This window comes from Mchenga conophoros, linkage group LG12 (genome assembly GCF_057382185.1).
Source record: "Mchenga conophoros isolate Kocher_MC1m ecotype Shallow Benthic linkage group LG12, M_conophoros_male_GT1.1, whole genome shotgun sequence".
Lineage (NCBI taxonomy): Eukaryota > Metazoa > Chordata > Actinopteri > Cichliformes > Cichlidae > Mchenga > Mchenga conophoros.
In genome coordinates this window covers 26,865,540-26,883,801 of record NC_140537.1, presented here as the reverse complement: position 1 = coordinate 26,883,801, position 18,262 = coordinate 26,865,540, and the positions used below count along the sequence as shown (strand labels likewise).

The 18,262-nt window shown below is 41.8% G+C and overlaps 1 protein-coding gene across 3 annotated transcripts in view; it reads right to left on the bottom strand.

Annotated features, from left to right (window-relative positions):
• Positions 1-18,043, bottom strand: part of sema6a (sema domain, transmembrane domain (TM), and cytoplasmic domain, (semaphorin) 6A) — a 103,412-nt gene extending 85,369 nt beyond the window's left edge. For all 3 annotated transcript variants that reach the window (XM_085294881.1, XM_085294882.1, XM_085294883.1), the window contains exon 1: positions 17,650-18,043. The gene's annotated coding sequence lies outside the window, so the exon portion shown is untranslated. The remainder of the gene's footprint in view (positions 1-17,649) is intronic.
• Positions 18,044-18,262: the final 219 nt, after the last annotated feature.

Genomic DNA, 18,262 nt, shown 5'->3' with positions numbered 1-18,262 from the left:
GAGGAAAAGAGGATGAATGTGAGATATTTATGGACATGAGTTTTCTCCAGCAATCCTTTCTCCTGCTGCTCATCCTCCTGTCCAATGAACTGAGTACTGACAAGCCAAGACAGGTTAAGCTTTTACGGCGACCTCCCATCTGATCAAAGTAAGGCAAAAAAAGTCCCGACTCTCAGGCATTATTGTGATAGGCTGCGGTCATGCATTTACATGCATCTTAGCTCAGCTGTTTGCAAGAAGAGAGCCTTGTGCACAAGACTTCAAGTAGCTGTTTGTTACACAAGCTCTCTTTTTCAGCTAATATCTGTCTATACATACTATATAGCCACACTTGGGAAATGCCTGTTACCTGAAATTATCATTTAGACTTGCTCCAGTCAGTTGGAATAAGACCCACAATCCACTGTAACAAAATATACAGACACATAGGTTCACTTACTTTACTTAACTGCAACATAAAATCGATATGTTCTGTTATTTGATATAGGGTTATTGAGGCATAAAAGGATGTGTTGTCAACATTCCCAGTTAAAAATGAAAGACCAGCTTGCTCAGACCAGATCCAGGACACCTTCCACCTGGTCTGAGCAATCGGATTTCAAATTCTCTTAAGTGACACTTTAGCAGTCTTTCCTAAAACATCATGAAATTGCATCATAAATTTTCCATAGAAAGAAGTTTAAATCTTATGTGCTGTAGAGGTTTATTGAATAAAAACATGTACAAGGTCATGCTTCAGTTAAATGATCCTCTCCAAAAAGTCATTTAATAAAAAATACATAAATAAATAAAAAACTAGGCTCTGCTCTGAACAGCAAAACAGAAACAGAGAATGCTCTCCAAGTGAGGCGCATGGGCTCTTTGTTCATCATCATCAGCAATAGTGCTCCGCCAGGCTATTTAATGCTTGGCTGGAGAGTCAGGCAGCATTTTATCTTTGTTTCAGTTCCCATACCTGAGGAATACTTTTATATTCTCAAATGTTACACAGGGCAAGTGTCACAGAGACTGTAATTTATGAATTACAATTCACAGTTGCGGTGTACCAAACACAAAACAGAAACCTCTGCTGAGGCTCAGGTCTTTGTCATGTAAAGGTGACAGTGTCACTTAAAGCATTTTCACCTGGTCTTCTTCCACAATGGTATTTCATTACCTTACAGTATAGCCGGTATGCCATCTGAAGGTGAAAGCTGCTTTGTGGGTTCTCACTGAGAGGTGGGGAAGTGCAGGAGGGCTGCTAGGCAATAGATCAATGACTCCGTGTTTCCACAGAGAGAGCGATAGGAAGTACAGGGCGAGCAGCAGCCGATGCCTTAAAATAGTTCTACCGATTGGAGCTCAGCTTTAACCCAAATAATGGAGAGGCTGACCAAGGTCTGCCGAGGTCTGTACATTTTTGATTAGCTCATGACCTCCGGAGAGTAGAAACAGAAGACAGATTTCATACGGACGAGATAGAAAAGTGGGACAGGAGCTTTTTTCTGACTTTTTCTGTCTCTGTCTGGAGCCTTGGCCAATATTTTTTATTTTATTTTTCTAATTAGAGTTTTGAGTATAAAACCAGAGAGAAAGGTGACAATGTAGCTCATGCACAACAGGTTCGTGTGTGTACTGTTAGAGCATGTGTGCTGTGTCTGAGTAATCATCCATCATATCTGTCAGATTAGACCTACCTAGTAATGGCTTCAGGCAAATGTCAAACAGTCAAACACACACGCACGCACGCGTGCATGCACGCACACACACACACACACCCACACACACACCCACACACACACACACACACACAGTTTAAGACTTTTTCTTGTATTATTAAAGACTCCTCTTCTGAAGGGACAACAGTTCTACAGCAGACATTAGAATAAGATTAACACATATGGTATGGACTTTTTTTTTTTTAAAGAACTTTAATGACTCCAGATTTTAAAAAAAAGAAAAAAAAAGAAAATCTGAAGCAATCTGATACGGGCCATTACTACTTTGAGAAGTATCCGGTGGCACAGGCACACATACGTACATCCAGCACAGATGTTCACCCTCTCTTGTTCTTAGCTCTGCTTTAAAGCTACAATGTTTTGTTCATTAATGGTTTCCTCAGCTGAAGAAGATAAACTGAGGAGACCGTTTGTGGTGAGAATGTTTTTACCTGGTAACTTGATGGCAGTTTGCAGCATATCTTCACTCTTGTTTGAACCACAATGTCTCTAACAGCGCTTTACTCATGCAGCACTGTACTTCTCACTCTCTGTCTCTGTCTCTGTCTCTCTCTCTCTCTCTCTCTCTCTCTCTCTCTCTCTCTCTCTCTCTCTCTCTATATATATATATATATATATATATATATATATATATATATATATATATATATATATATATTGCATCAACTGTTGTTTTTATACTTTTTTGTCCCTTCTACTTTTCTTAATATTGATTGCTGTGTGTGAGCCAAGTTTCCACTCGAAGACATAAAGGCTTTTCTCACTTCTGGTGTAGACATTAGCATTATCTCACATTGGTGACGATATTGCTGTTTTGCAAAAACGTTCACATCCGCTTCCCTGCAGGGGCACAGCATCTTTTTGACCGTTTCCTTAATGTAGCCTAATGAGAAAAGACAAGACTCAGCTTTTCCCTGACCCAGAAAATGAAACAGCGGATCAGCATCCGATAAATAAACAAACCATAAATAAGAATGAAGTATATAATTAGAAAGATGATCATTCTAGACAAGCCGGCTCATTAGAAAAAGGGACTTGCGCGTTCACCAATAAGACTTTTCCTGTCGACTAAACAGATTCCATTGGAGAGCTTCATTATGGCAGAAGTAGCATTCTTTCTTTCTCTCTCTCTTTCTGTTTCTTTTCATTTTTTTCCCTTTCTCTATCTGTTCTCAGTTTTTGCCCCCTACTGCCCTGTCCATTTCTTTCTCCTCCCTCTTCCTCTGTTCCTTTCTGCACTCAGTCTTCTCCCAGCCTCCTCCACCCTCCCCCTCCGCCTTCACTCGCCTTTCTCAGGGTCAATTAAGCTACAGTAACTAAACAGCAGTGCACCCTGTCACATTCCATCCAGTCCCACTCAGTGAGTGACTACAACTTTCAGTAAAACAAATGGGCTTTGAAGGGACCCGCTTCAGCAGCTATTACCATATGAACAACTCACTTCCTACCACACAATGAACTACCTTGACAGACCTTCTGTGGCCTCAGGCTGTCCTTCGTAGAATTGTGTTATTAATGGGGTATAAAGAAGGGTCTGTGTGCAGGCTGTCTGCCCTGTTTCGCCTCTGGTGCTCTAGCCTGGTCTGCCTTCCCAGCATTGCAATATTCAGCTCATGAGGGGTCAGCAGCAAAGACGCTCACTCTCACACACACACACACACACACACACACACACGCACACGTAAAGTACACACGAGCTCACAGCAGGGTATGGGCATAAGTACAGAGAACACGGAACATGAAATGAAAACTTTGATGTACACACACTTGCACACATGTTCACACAAAAACATGCACACGCTTTCAACTATGAGAGTGCCATACTGTGCACTTGAGAAGCCAACCTCCAGCAAAGACAGATCTATTTCTCTTCCCCTCGTCCACCTCCTCACACAAAGAGTACAGCATGTCAACAGCTGACATCTTTAAGAAGGATGAAAACGTTCTCCTCCTTTTTCGATATTTTCAAACTAAAATAGAAAAGTTCACACTACAACACAGATCTAATTTAAACTGCAGTTTACCGCAGCTCAGTGGAAGTCTGACTTTTTCTTGGAGAAAATTCCTTATGCACAACAGTTTGCGTTGTACTGACAACAGGTTTGTAGAGACTAAATAGCAAGAACGGAGCCGCTTCTGTGAGCCAACGACAGTAGCTTAAGAGACACAAACAAGGCAGACAGCAACGGGAACAAAAACGAATGAAACCGATACGTTTTCATTGTCCGATTGCACTGCAATGCAACTCCGGGACGGCACTTGCTATGAAAGGTGTCATTAAATTGTCCTGGCTTGTTTTACCTGGCCAAAATATCTGTATGTGTACAAGGACAAACTGTACTTGCGAGTAATATTTCTCAATCTACCTGCAGGCAGGTAGATCCGCTTTTCTCGTGACCTGATACTTTCCTGTGCATCTCTACACCTTAAAGGCTAACACAACAAACCTGCTACATTCAAGAGCAGCCATACTGACTGAAACGGAGACGGGGGAAATATCAGATGAATTGGCTGGGCACCCGACACGAGTTTGTTTGTCTTATCTATATATTTGATCTGGTTAGGGGAGGAAGTTTTGTTCAATGGCTCTTTGTGATCCACCACTGCAGCTTATAGCTTACATCCTCAGGCTGCAGGGTGGGTGGGCAGGAGCACAATCAGATGGGTTCAGATGTTCTTCTCTGCTTGAACGTAGCAAACCAGATCTATAATATGCTTCAACAGGAAACGCAGAGCACACCCTGCAATCAGATCTACTTACATCACAGTGACATGTCTTTTCTCCACATCACAAAGAGGGGGAAAAATGCTAAATTCGCCACACTGCCAAAAATTGTAATTGCAGAAATACTCACGCTGTTACAAACCGTGACTCTGTGTTCTTAGTTTGGCCTCACTCTGATGTTCGTATTCGTGAACATATTGTAATTCAAAGAAATTGGAAACAGCAGATGGCGTGACAAAGTGTTATATTATGCAGCAATATTGTACCATACCTTGTTTTAGTGCTCCCAGTTGAGTTGTAGGAAATGATGCTGCCAAAAACAATCAAGCCAGAGAGATCTAGCATTTGTGTTAAGTGTGAGAGATTCGCTATTATCTCTCTCTCTCTCTCTCTGACTAAAACATTGGATTGATTATATTTTATATAACACCACTGTACTATGAGTGGCCAGTACATATTTTTAAAAAGTATCTCAATCAATGTAATGATTAATGTAATTCTATGATGAAAACAATTTGATACACCATATTGTTTCTGTTAATAATAGATTATTTTATTTTCATCAGAAGAAGTTAAAAAAAGGAACACATATTTATTTTCTTAACCGTTTATCCACTTCAGGGTCTCAGGGTGGGAGGTCTGGACTCTCCACATGTCACCAGTAAAAAACACACAACTTCTTCCAGAATTCACAGTGTTCTAATTGAATAGTTTGATTTATAACAAATACTCAGCAGTGCATGACAAAAAAACCCACCTACTCATAAGTGAGATCCTGGAAGCAGCAATGGTTGCACTAAATGGCTCAAATGATTAATTGACTATCACTGTAGTTGTTAATTAATTTTTAGTGGATTGCCTAATAGATTAACCCTTTAATTCTTTCAGTTTAAGCTCATACATCCCAGCTGACTCCTTCCTTCATCATTAAATTGTGGTCTCCAGCAGGCACCTGACACTAGGAAAACAAAGAAAACCCGAGTCAGAGAATCCACCTTCTCATGGATCAGATCTTCGTCTGACCACAAAGTCATCTGACTCCCAGTGCATATCTGACCCACCGTCACTTGATACACAGAATCCAGCCCAAAACCTGGATAGCAGATACCGGACAGGTAACCCAGCCCATCGAATCGCATGCCTTTAACTTGAGGCAAAGTGTGTTTCTTTGGATACCTCTGTGCACGTACCTGCGTGCTTGAGCCTGACCGTGTATATTATTTTATAGAGGTCTTCTAGAATTTCCAGATAAGGGTCATAATCCCATAAAAGCTTGTCAAAAGCTTGTTATCGCTCACACATGTTTGTTCATCAAACTCCACCTTAAAACCCCTCAGAGGCGGATAAAGTTCCATCATCTGCCAGGTAATAAAATACACTATTTGTTCTCTTATACAAATGTCTGCAGTACAGGTGCGCTCGTCTCTCTGTCCATTTGAGAGATAGTTATCAGTTAAAAGGGTAACCAAAGCCTCAACACTTGTCAGGTCCCCCGTTTTTTCTACATTCAGCTCCTCATTAGGTCCCACTGTGAATAATATCTCCTTTTAGCTCTGTTTACTTGAGGCATATGGCAGGCCTACAGTAGTCAGCAAGCTGTTTCCTATGACTAACCTTTCCACTACGGTTTTATTGGTGCACTCTTATGAGCACATCATATGGTGACTGCAGCATATTTGACCCATGAGCTGAACTCATGATAGCAGTGGTTTCACCGAAAAGAGGAAGACAGCGGTCATCCGTGTGAGGAGGAAAGGCACACAGGGCAAACAGTATTAATGCTTCTATTGATTACAATCTTGCCATCCGCTTCTACACTCTCGTTAGATGTAACACAATGCATCCCAGGGAACGAATAACCATTGCTAATGGCTATAAAAAGCTCTTGAGAATCGGCTAACATTCTAGCCACTAAAATCAATATTTCCCCCAACCACAATCTTTATTTAATCTCAGTATAGTGGCACGAGGAATTAAGGATGAAAAGCAGATGAGAAATTGCTAAGTCAGAACAGAGTAAGAGACACTTGGTTAGCCTAAATTGACTGAAGCTTAGCCACTAAATCGTAGCACCTAACTAAAGTTTACACAGTACCTCTGTGTGGCTGCAACTGATTCAGACATGTTCAAAAATCCACTCTGTTGCTATCCAGTAAGGTACTTTGGATAAAAATAGCACCTCTCTTCCTGTGTTGTGTCAAACTGACTCCAATCATTCACAGAGGATTCCAAATAACAATTAATTAATGAAAAGTACCTCCCCTGTGCTCACCGCTCCAGTTGACGCTGTAGTCACAACCCAGGCAGTATTTACTATAAGTAATTAGCCCAGAGTTACAGGCATGGAAATCACCGTGATGATGGAATAACTATCTGAATGCCTCAAGGGCGGGACAGGAAACGAGAGCACTCAAACAGACAGTCATGCCTTATTATGCAAGTGGTGGAGGTAAGAAATACAGCCTCCCCAGGTAATTAAGGTTGTGTAGGCAGCTTCTTACAGACAATTGCCCTGAACAAGCCTGGTGTGAAGTGAAAGATGCTGATGTAAAGTGGAAGTGAAAATAAGTGAAACTCTGCAGTGGTCTGACCTCTGTAATCAGAACCAGAATAAAATATTAACTATTCAAGCATTAAAAGACAAACAGTTTGAGCAGGTTACACTATGGATGGATGAGTTGTGAGTGGTATTATTTTAAATATCACAAATGTAAGTGTTGCTAAAATGGCAAGCGAAACTGCATCGCATATGTATAATGTTGCTCTAAACATGTGCAGCTTGAAGCACACTTCGCAGTAGCCATAAATACTGAATTCTCCTATTGGATGTATTTAAGGCTGTCATTTAATTGCTCAGCTGTCACGGGGTCCTGAGCTCACATGATTATATTTGTGCATACTTATGTGCATGGTGTCATGTGTGCGTAAGAAGCACATGAACCACTGTGCATATAAAGCATATGGCAATATACTTAAGCTACGGCAATTACTGGTAACCACATCCTCATTCTTCACAGGGTTTGTGCTATCTGTGACTGTTAAATTACCACAGTGTGGGTCAGCCAGGGTTACATAGCTTGACTAACGCAAAGTACACACTCACATACACCATCATAGTTGTAAGCACACACTAAGTCCTTCACCTGTTAATGTGTGAAACAAATGACGCTTGCAGCGGCGCCAGAGCGAACACACCACCATGTCCCATCTTATCAGCTGGCTGCATAAAACGCTGTTTGTTCTAGATAGAGTCTGCAACAATCAACCAGTCTGCTAGAGGGGATTCAACTGGCCCTGGATGACTGCACCTCACAGGACTGAACAGAGAAGCAAATCCAGTGTGGCACGGGGGAAGGATGGAGATCAAAGTCAGGTACAGACTGAATGACAACAATAGGCCTACACCACGGGATCAGCTCAATGCTCCAAACTCCCAATCTTATCTAGGTCAGAGCCACACCTCCACAGACTCATCACACTGCCTTTTCTTGCTGTTTGATTTCTTTGTTGTCATGGGTGGTGATGTAATCTAATGTAATTTTGCAGTGTAAACTCTCAAGATGAAGACCAGGTAGCAAAGCCGTGGATTTCCTTTGTGAAAACACTCAGACAAGAGCAAAACTAGTTTTTGGAATAAGTCAGCCAAAGAGGAACCAAAACAATAATCTTCTAAAATGTTTTAAACCCTTCAATACACATTTAAAAGGTGGGAACCAGCTAAAAAGAAATAACTTTCTGTTATAAATTTGATTTTTTTTTTAAAACACAAAAATAATTTACTTAAGGAAGAAGAAGGGAAAAAAAACTTCCTTCATCAGTAAAACCCTCCGAAACCTTGTAAATGATTAACTGATAGTGCGTCTACACAGCATCACCTTCCTCCCAGTGTTCCTATCTAGTTACCGGGCTAGCATTACTAGACCAGGTAAAATTAGGATATCTTGTCCATCCAGGCTTAGCTCACATGTACCATGACAAAAACCTGCAGAAGGAAAAAAGACACGAGGGAGAGAGAAACTGAAGTGGTTGACTAATGAATTAGCTGTCTTCTGTTTTTCCTACCTGTCAACCAGCTGAGAACAGTTAAAAGCCTTTATGCAAACAAGATTTGATATTGAGAAAATGCACAGATTGTAATAATCTACCCGAAACAGAAATAATTCTCTGTGATAAAGCCTGACCAGCGTTGACTCATCAAATTCTCTTCAGAGGAGCTCGGCACGTAGCCATCACTCCTCACTCTGATTCCAAACCCAATTAAATAATCAAGGGTTCAACTGCTGTATAATACCATAATCAATAGACAGAAAATGTCTTGGTTATTGGGATGAAGTTAAACAGATCCCACAGAAAGTACAGAAAACCATCAGAGAAACAGATGAGAAGGTCCAAGATTAGCTGAGGATGGGAGCACATCAAAAGATACAGCGTTTCTGTATGCAGCTGCTGCACTGCCCAATCAAACCAAACTCAGAGACCAAAATAAGCCTCGCTGCACATTTCTCAGTCTCGACACACACCAATTTATGCAAGAGTGCATACCTACACAAACAAGACACTAGTTCCAATACATGCACTATAGCCTTACCCACCTTCACAAGCCCAGAAGCATTCACCTCCAGAATAATCCAGTCAGCAAACCTTAACAGGTTTAGAAAAGCAAAGCTTTTTAACAAATAACGTAAAAAGGCCCCCAGTAGGCTGTGATGAATGAATCAACCCAAGCATGCTGTGAACATTATCAGAGTGGGGGATGAATGAATATATTATCATGCAAGGCACAAATTCTCTTCTTCTGCCTCACAGCTTGTCTGTCTTCCTGCCTATCAACCTGCTTGCCTGATTACCTGCCCACATACAGAGCACCTTTTGTCCAGATTAAAGGGGGATGGATGGGGCAGGATGAAATATTATTTCTTTTCACGAGAATTCATTTTGAAAAGGAGATGCATTGGTTTCTTTGCTGTGCCTCAAAGCTTCACTGCCTCCCTTCCTAACTGTCCAGACTCTTTCTATTACCCTCTTTGACAGGCTGTCTTCCTCTGTACCTGTCTTTTTAAATGTCCCAGTTATCTCTAAGTCTGCATTCCTGCATGCCCCTAGCATAACTGTCTATCTGACAGTCTTGTTTATTTTCCCAGCTCAAGTTTGCTGTCTATACATTACGTTTATGTCACTAATTAGCACTAACAAATACATTTTGTGAGCAACTTACAATGATTGAGTTACATTGGGAAACTGCTACAAAACTATGTGTAATTTCTCTATTTTATTTTAAGTTTCACTGTAATTGAAACATGCCTACTGGTTTTCCCTGTTTGTCGTATTTTTGCTAAGCTTGGCTATCTGCTGCCATTTGGGGGCAGAGTCAAAAATATGTTTAACAACTGGAAATGCAGAATTCTCTATTTTTATGCGTGCACTGTTTTTTGTTCTTTGCTGCTAGAAACACCAAAGTCAAAGGTTATAAAGAACTTTGTTTTAGGTGGGTGAAACTGAGTGTAAAAATAATTAAAATGATCCCCTGCAGCTACTGTCTGTGCTTCTCCTATGTACTTCTTCGTGCTCCATTGTTTCTCCCGCTTCTCCTTCTTGCGGTGTACTGTGTTAATTCGCTTTCCTGGTTAAGCCAACCTTTCAACCAATCATCATTTGACCTACATGTAGCGTCATCGCCCAGGGGCGACACGGTGTTTGCTCGTTGAAGGACTGTACGCGAGCCTCCACGTTGTGTGAATTCCCATAATCCATCTCCCTGCGTAGGTGGGAAGCTACAAAAACAGACACCAACGCGGGACCATAAATTGGCCTTCAGCTGGCTTCGAGTATAAATGGACAAAGCTTCGGATTTTTAACTAAACCAAAACAACAATTTTTCTTTTGACCAAGTGTTTCAGGAACCTAACAACACGTGGGATTAGGAATCGGTTTACTGGTGTTTATGTCGAAGTCCTGCATTCTGCACCATTTACCCCGGCCTCCTTCCTGTGACTTTTCTGCTGTATAAGGATTTACGTTTCCTGGATTGTAAAAACATTACCTGTAAACACTATTATGGCAGCTATTTAAATATATTCAACTGGAGATACAGTTGCCTTTCTAGCTGCCTACCTGCCTGCTAGTCACCCTGTTTGCCTATCTGTTTAGTTTCCTAAGCTCAGGCTGCTGTCACACCATACATTTAATCATTACAGGAGCCCTGACTATACCAAGCAGTTTCCCTGAGCTGACTGAACTGCATGCATGAATGTGTGTGTGTGTGTGTGTGTGTGTGTGTGTGTGTGTGTGTGTGTGTGTGTGTGTGTGTGTGTGTGTGTGTGTGTGTGTGTGTGTGTGTGTACGCCTTTGTAAGGCCTCCACTCAGCATAGTGATGATAAGTACTCCCAGCCCAGCGCTCTGCATGAGCTGATGGACAGACAGGCCAAGAACATTGGGAGCCTTGTGGTGAGTCGTGTGTGTGTGTGCGTGCGTGCACGTGCTTTCGGTGTTGCTTTTTTTTTGTTAGCCAGCCACGCCACCAGAGCTTGCCACATGGCTGCAATTTGTTCATTAACTATGTAATAAATGTACACACACACACAGAGGTAATATTGTTCGGAGTTCTGCCTGATTGGATTCTGAAATAGAGGACCCTCAGGGGAATCACTTGTAGTCTACCAGCCACTGTGACCAGGGGAAGACAGATTTTTTAACAAGGGTTGAGACAAATGCTGAAGAAGCACACAGAGTCTGGATTTTTCTACCTCTAATAAGAAACACTGTGAATATAAACTAAGATAATACTGGTTGGGTAAGGTTTTTCATGTTAGCAACTAAATCTACTCCTTGATTCTGATTGCTCGCATATGACCAGATGTAAAACTCCTTTCTTAATACCGTTCATGTTTATGTGCCTAGAACTCTAGAGACCACTGTAAATAATTAATATGAACCCGGGACCAATTACAAGAACTCTATGATCATCATCAGTGAATCAGATGAGTTTGGGATGGTTGTTACAAATCACATGCTGACTCGGATATCAATTAAAGGTTGCTTAAGTATAAGCTTGCCCAGCTCAGAGCAAGCTAATGCTTGCTTGTATCACAGCAAGCAACATTAGATTATCGAACGGCAGATAATTTAAACAGAAATATTGCTGTGGAGGGAAAAAAAAAAATCCAGAAACGTGGATCATAAACGAAATCCGTCAAGTCCTGTTTGGCTCGCGTATCTAAACCAGCAGTTCGGCTTTCAGAGACAACTGCTCCTCCCACATTCAGCGAGGCTTATAGCCTCTGGAAGAGTGACTGCTGCTCTGCCTTGAGCATACCGATCACCTTACACACTGGCTTTCCTCTACTTTGACAAGTGATACACATACATGTATATCAACACGTGCACAACCGTGCATGTCTGTTTGCACAGCTACTCACAGAGCTATAAAATCTGCACACACACACACTCAACCTTTAACCCCTCCCCCACCTGGATTAATTCACCTGCTGCACCTGAGAATGCGAGCACTATGATGTCACCTGCAATCCCATTACTTCAAAAGCACAAAAGCACCTCACTGCCATCAGTACAAAGAGCAAACACACCCTCTCACTTCTTCCTTTGTCCCTATGTCCCCTAATAGTAATTCCCCAGCAGAAAGTCCATACACAGTGAAGGGAGAATTACAGAGTGTGCTGTACAATCAGGTATTCTTGAGTTTCTGCCCACTAGCACCCATTACGTGCACCACTGTAACAATGACAAGCTTTCTTTATCCCTCTTCAATCTTACTGACATGAAAGAAACTGCCCTGACGCATGAATTTGTGTGCACTAAAAATGCGCCTTGTGTGCGTATGAGTGAATTTGTGTGTAATTGTGTACACGCATTTGAGTGAAAGGTGGTTGTGCAGTGAGAATCCCATGATTACAGTGCTGCCAGTGGACTGCACTCCCAGAAGCCCCCACTGGAAATACTCACAAGCAGGGAATGATGTGATGAGACAAGGCGATAATACAACCACCACATTAGTGCATGGTTAGCCATTAAAAGACCCAGATGAGATTATGAGGTCATATGGGAGGTACAAAGCCTACAGCCAAAACAAGAAGTCCTTCTGTGAAAGTACCGGCACATGTTCATGTTTTCCTTCTGCGTGAAAGGAAGCAAATATAAATCTGGAGAGAAGGAGAACAGGGCTGAAAAAAAAAGAAAAAAAAGCAACGAGATAGGCAGATGATAAAATGCTAAGAGACTGAGAAACAAGAGCTGATAGCATGAGGTATTCCCTGCCTTGGAAATTTCCATAGTGGTCGATTTATGGACTAATCCATCATGGAATAACACATGAATTCAGCATGATTTGCCATCAAAACAACCAACTGAGCATGAAACAGGCGATCCTTGCCCATCTTCCATTTCAGCTTAGTGGAAGGATTTTTCCATTGTAAAGCAAGGTGAAATAGCAGCAGTTCAATGTACTGTAACACACTGGAGATGCACCAGCCCCATGAGCCTGCTATTCACAAGATGACGCCTACTGTGAAAATATTCTTCTGCTCTCTTTAGGAAGGAGAAAGCAGAGAGATGGAAAGAGTTTATGTACGTATGTGTGTGAAAGAGAGAGGAGATAGAGGATTTACTGCTGAGATAAAAATGGAATCCATTTTGGTTCTTGAAGCACTCTCACCCACAGCGTGAGGACCTGCTCGGTGTGTTATCCTGGCATTGCTCTTTCAGTCACTTCCCCTCTTCCCTCCTCTGCTCTCTTTCAATTGTTCAGTCTTCCCCACACTACACTCTTTATATAATTTCCTCTTTTCCTCCTTAGTCACACCTCCTTCCTTTCCTTTCCTTTCCTCCTCTCTCCTCCCCTTCTTTCTCTCACTTTTCCTCTCTCTAGGCAGTAACGCACCCCAACACTGTCTCAGGTCCTGAAACTATGGCAACGGAATGAGAGAGCAAGCGCTCTCTATGATTAATAGATGAGAGATGCAGTGCCAATCGCTGGGGCCTGGGGAGGAGGGACAGATGCACTCGAACAACGCCACGCAAACACGCACACACAGACGCAGAGAGTACACACAATGAGAGCACACTCAAACCCCCCCTCGCCATTAGCCACCCTCTGTGCTTTGTGGTACTATACGCACGGAAAAGGGTCTGACTTAGGCACTACACAGAGACACAGACACATAAGCAAATTAAGAGGCAGTAAGCAGGGTTTTTTCTGATGCTTAACATCCACATGACACACAACCTTTCTTATTGGCTCCCAACAAGCAAACTAACCACAGAAATAACCACAACCACAGTAGCGGATGCAGCCCTAATGAGTCTTAAAAGACTGTGGATGTGTCCATGACTCACAGCTGGCTTCTCTTACCTGCAGAAGCACAACAGCAGGACGGGAACTAGGACATCATATTTTAACACTGTGTGCCATGATTTACATCATCTGGTCTGTAGCGCAAGACTTGGTTGTTTTCAAGGCCACTCATTCATCCATCTCCCAGGCAATCACACAAAGCCCTGCTGTTTTTGGATTATCCCTGCAAATGTATTTCCTTTCCATTCCATCTGAGTAATGACAGGCAACCAAACCCAGCTGTGACAAAGGTATTACCACATGTTAATGTAGCATACACTAAGTGCTTAAAATAATAATATGAAGAGAAAGTGCACAATTTAAGCTGATTTGAAATGTTTCAGTGGATGGGTTTTCATCTAGCACGCACGGCAAAGTTTGGCTTCTCTCAGTCTTCTCCTAGATGAGCTGGCTATCACTTTCTAATTCACTTAATTTCCAACAACAAAGCATTGCCAAGGACCAACAGCCAAAACACCAACAGGCACTGCTTGCCTGGTCCTTCATGCCTCTGGCTTTTTTGGCATGCAGTTTACAACACGCTCAATCAATTATGCTAATGTAATGAGTATGAAGAGTGTTTAACACATGGATGGTTAATTCTGTGGACGCACTGTAGAGTCATTTTTTATGGAGCCACAAGGGTTAAGGCTAAGTGGGAGAAAGCAGCCAGTTAGAACAACACATTGAATCCATGCATGCGTGTGTGTGTGTGTGTGTGTGTGTGTGTGTGTGTGTGTGTGTGTGTGTGTGTGTGTGTGTGAATGTGTGAAAGACAGCGAGAACAAGAACAACGCGCAGAAGCTAGTGATTAGTGATTACATTCTCAATGAGCCATGCTGTGAATGGAGCATACAGGACTCTACAGCACTGATATATATCAAGTGCCTGTAGTACAGTGAATACCATTTATCATCTCATATAAACAATGAGCAACATGTTCCAGTAAAAGAAGGCTGTATGGTGTATAATGAGTAAATAAACTTTTTTTTATTAAGGAATCACAAATATAAGTTAAACAAAAGGGTGGATGCAAATCTCAGCATAGGTCTAATATCTTTTATATCTCTGTCAACATTTTTTTTTTCAGATAAAATGATGTAGTTATCAAATAATCACAGAACTCATTGCCAACAAAAAAAGTGAGACGGAGCAGCAGAAGGTTAAGTACAAAATAATGTTTATATAGAGCAGTTGTATAATTTGTTGTAGCAGGTTAGGATATCTTCCTGCTTGTTTTTCTTTTACCTTCTGAATCACAGCAGACTCCCACTGAATCTGAAAAGAGAGCCAGCCAAAAACAGACACTGTGCCATAACATCTGTGATGCAAAAGTTCAAACCCAAGCTTCTTTGATTGAGCTGACCCGCGTTTCTAAAACAAAATGTGTTAAAAGCACATCCACAAAGCCGGGATTACGCTCTTTCTCCGGCTTTGTTCTGTTACTAGAGGTTTGTTATTTAGTGTTACGGTAGTGCAACTGAGGCGGCGGCAATTTAGAAAGACGTGGAAGCTGAAAATGGGGTAAGCATCAATAAATCACATTCAGATGACTAAGATGCGTTTGATGCTTTCTTGTAGTCTAATTGTTTCTAAAAAAAAAAAAAAAAAAAAAAGCCCACACACCAAGGATGTGCATCAATAAAACATGGCTTTTATTAAATATGCATAAATACACACACTATTGAATGCAGACTATTGACACTGACTGAATGAGGACCAGCAGTTAACAGTGGCTGACTGTTGTGGCTGTTTATAATAGAGGGCCAATTCATTTGAACAGGAGCAAAGCTCTTTATCAATTATTCAGACCCACTGTATTAAAGCAACATCTGCATCTGTCCTTAACTGGCAAAGGTAAATACAAACTCTGTCTCGCTCTTTCTATTTCTGCTTCTCTCTTCCTCTCTCTGTCTCACACACTCACGCGCGCACACATACAGTGTGACAAATGCACATCAGTCACACACAATGCCATCCCCGTTGCTATTGTTAGGGGATCGGCGGATCAAACGCTCCACAGAGCATTGCTCCAAATACAAGCAGCAACTCTGGTCGCCCTGCTTTATTCTGGGGTTTTTTTTCAGGAGGACAACAGCAGACTGTTGTCACTAAGGTAATCATGCTGTAATTCATGTGTCAGCACAACCAACATGTCAAAATATAAAGTGCTAATAGTAGGATTAGCACTCTTATTGGTGGTGCTGTATGCTGCGTGAGGCAATATGGTGGGACTTGCGGGCTGTGCAACATCTTAAGAAAAAAAAATGCCTCCAGGATTTTTCAATGCCTCCAGGCTAATGTTGTAGGAGGAGAAGAGGTAACATGTTAAAACATTTTTGCTCTTTCCCCATTTAAGATCTGTGTGTAATACCCAGCACAGTGTGTATGCTGACAGCAAAAAAACATAAGGTCACACGTGAAAAAACACAGAGGAGCCCCAAATATTTCCAGGCATTTCAGGGAAAACATGAACTACAACACCCTTTCCTCTCAGAGCTGGTGTAAAGTTTTTTTTTCTTTTTCCACTTAGAAAAAAAAGGCTCATACACCATGTGGTGCATCTGGAAAACAGTTGACATGATGCATATTTTGCGGTCTGCATTCAAAAGTGCTTGGATTCACCCATTTCTATCAGCTCACTTGCACACTTTCTAATCTATAACCTACATTCAGAGTTTGAAAATTCCTTTTCCAGCTATTCCCAGTGCCTCTGGGGAAATCGAGGAGAGGAGAGGAGAAGGGAAGGGAAGAGAGGGGCAATCACAGAGTAACTGGGTGTTGGCACTTGTGTTGGATGTGGTTTGTGAGGCCTCTATCTCTCCTCCAGGCTTGATAAATAAATAGAAATAATGTGCAGAAGCACTTCTTCTACTGGCTAATCCACTTCTCAACCTGCGCCCCTGGTCAATATTAGAAACATTTGACTGATCTTTTGGAAAAGAGTAACAGTGACTACTCCATCACCTGGTGGCTGAACACACCCTAACCAGTGTGCCTGTCCCTCTGTGTGTATGAAACACACGCAGAAAGCGAGAGAGAGGAAGAAAGTCTCAGCCCGCAGAGTAGCTCACTTCGCAATAAAAACATGAATGTAAAATGATTAATTCACATCACATCCCTGTGATTCAATCAAGAGTTTTGTAGAAATACTGTGAAGTAGAAAGATTGTTAACAAAATTAGTCCACCCTATGAATATCTGCTTTAAATACAGATACATTTACTCCACGTAATGTGGAAATAAATTGCAAATGAAAATCCCGTCATGCACTGTAATAATGAAGCGAGGACTCGAGTATTATGCGTTTTCATAACATTAACATTAATATCTTAATAAGTGTGTTTAATGGCTGTAGTTTGAAAGTAAGCACTGTGAAGTCATGGGGCGGGAGGACTACAGTCGGTCCACTCCAGCAAGTTCCTACAAACACGTTTCCCCTCCTTATTTTCATATTTTGAAATTATACACTGGTATTGTTTTTTCTCGTGTTTAGACGCACTAGTTTGATCCAAAATAGGTCCTCCGAGACTTACACTTCTTTCTACTATATGAACAAACAGCATAGGAGGGATTACGCACGAAATTATGATCTGTTTAAATCACCAGATGGTATTTTTCTTGCGGAAAAGGATCACAGTTCTCATATGAATGTAAAATGTACACATTCTGATTCACACATTTAATAAAAATGCTTTTGTAAATACCCGAAAACATACTAAGTTGATACGGTTACCGCGCGAAGCTGGTGCACTTGTCGCCCGGTAGCCTGGCTGCACAGAAAACAAGCCTCCGGGGTTTGAGAAAGGCTGGTACGGGCTATGAGCGCATGAAGTTAGACGTAAACAAAGAAATCTCACCTTCAGCTCATGAATGGATATCCCTCGGAGTGGTTACACAGCTCTGCCTTTTAGTAATCCATGAGATGTGTCCCTCAAAGCAGTTCAGATGGTGCTCGCTTTAGGATAACAATACGAGCGCTACTTTTCTCATGCGCTTCTTTTTGTTACATGCCGCGCTCAAATCACACCACTCAAATCGGAATATCCATCGGAAATCCACACTAGTGACAAAAAAGGACGCTTTGCCTCGTAAACTTCCCTCAGGTAAACTGTACGAACACAAACAACCGGGTGTCCCAGAACTAGCTACGGAGCTGAACGCAGTCCCTTCCACAAAAGCCGACGGTCATCCTATTTGGAGATGAAGCTTCTTACCAGACTGAAGCGGAGCGCAGCAAGCCCAGCTGTCACCCACCCGCTACACACACACTCTCTCTCACACATGCATAGGGAGGAGCTACGTCTATGGAACGGGAGCTATTGTGTCAATGGGTGCCAGTTATGGACAACTGTATTTCTATTTTTACGCAGTGGAATGCGCGTTGGAGAAAGAGAAATCTTGGGGGCTATTAATAGTGTCGACACAGGAAAAAAACACAAAGAGGTTATTGGGAATGTCAATAAGATTAAC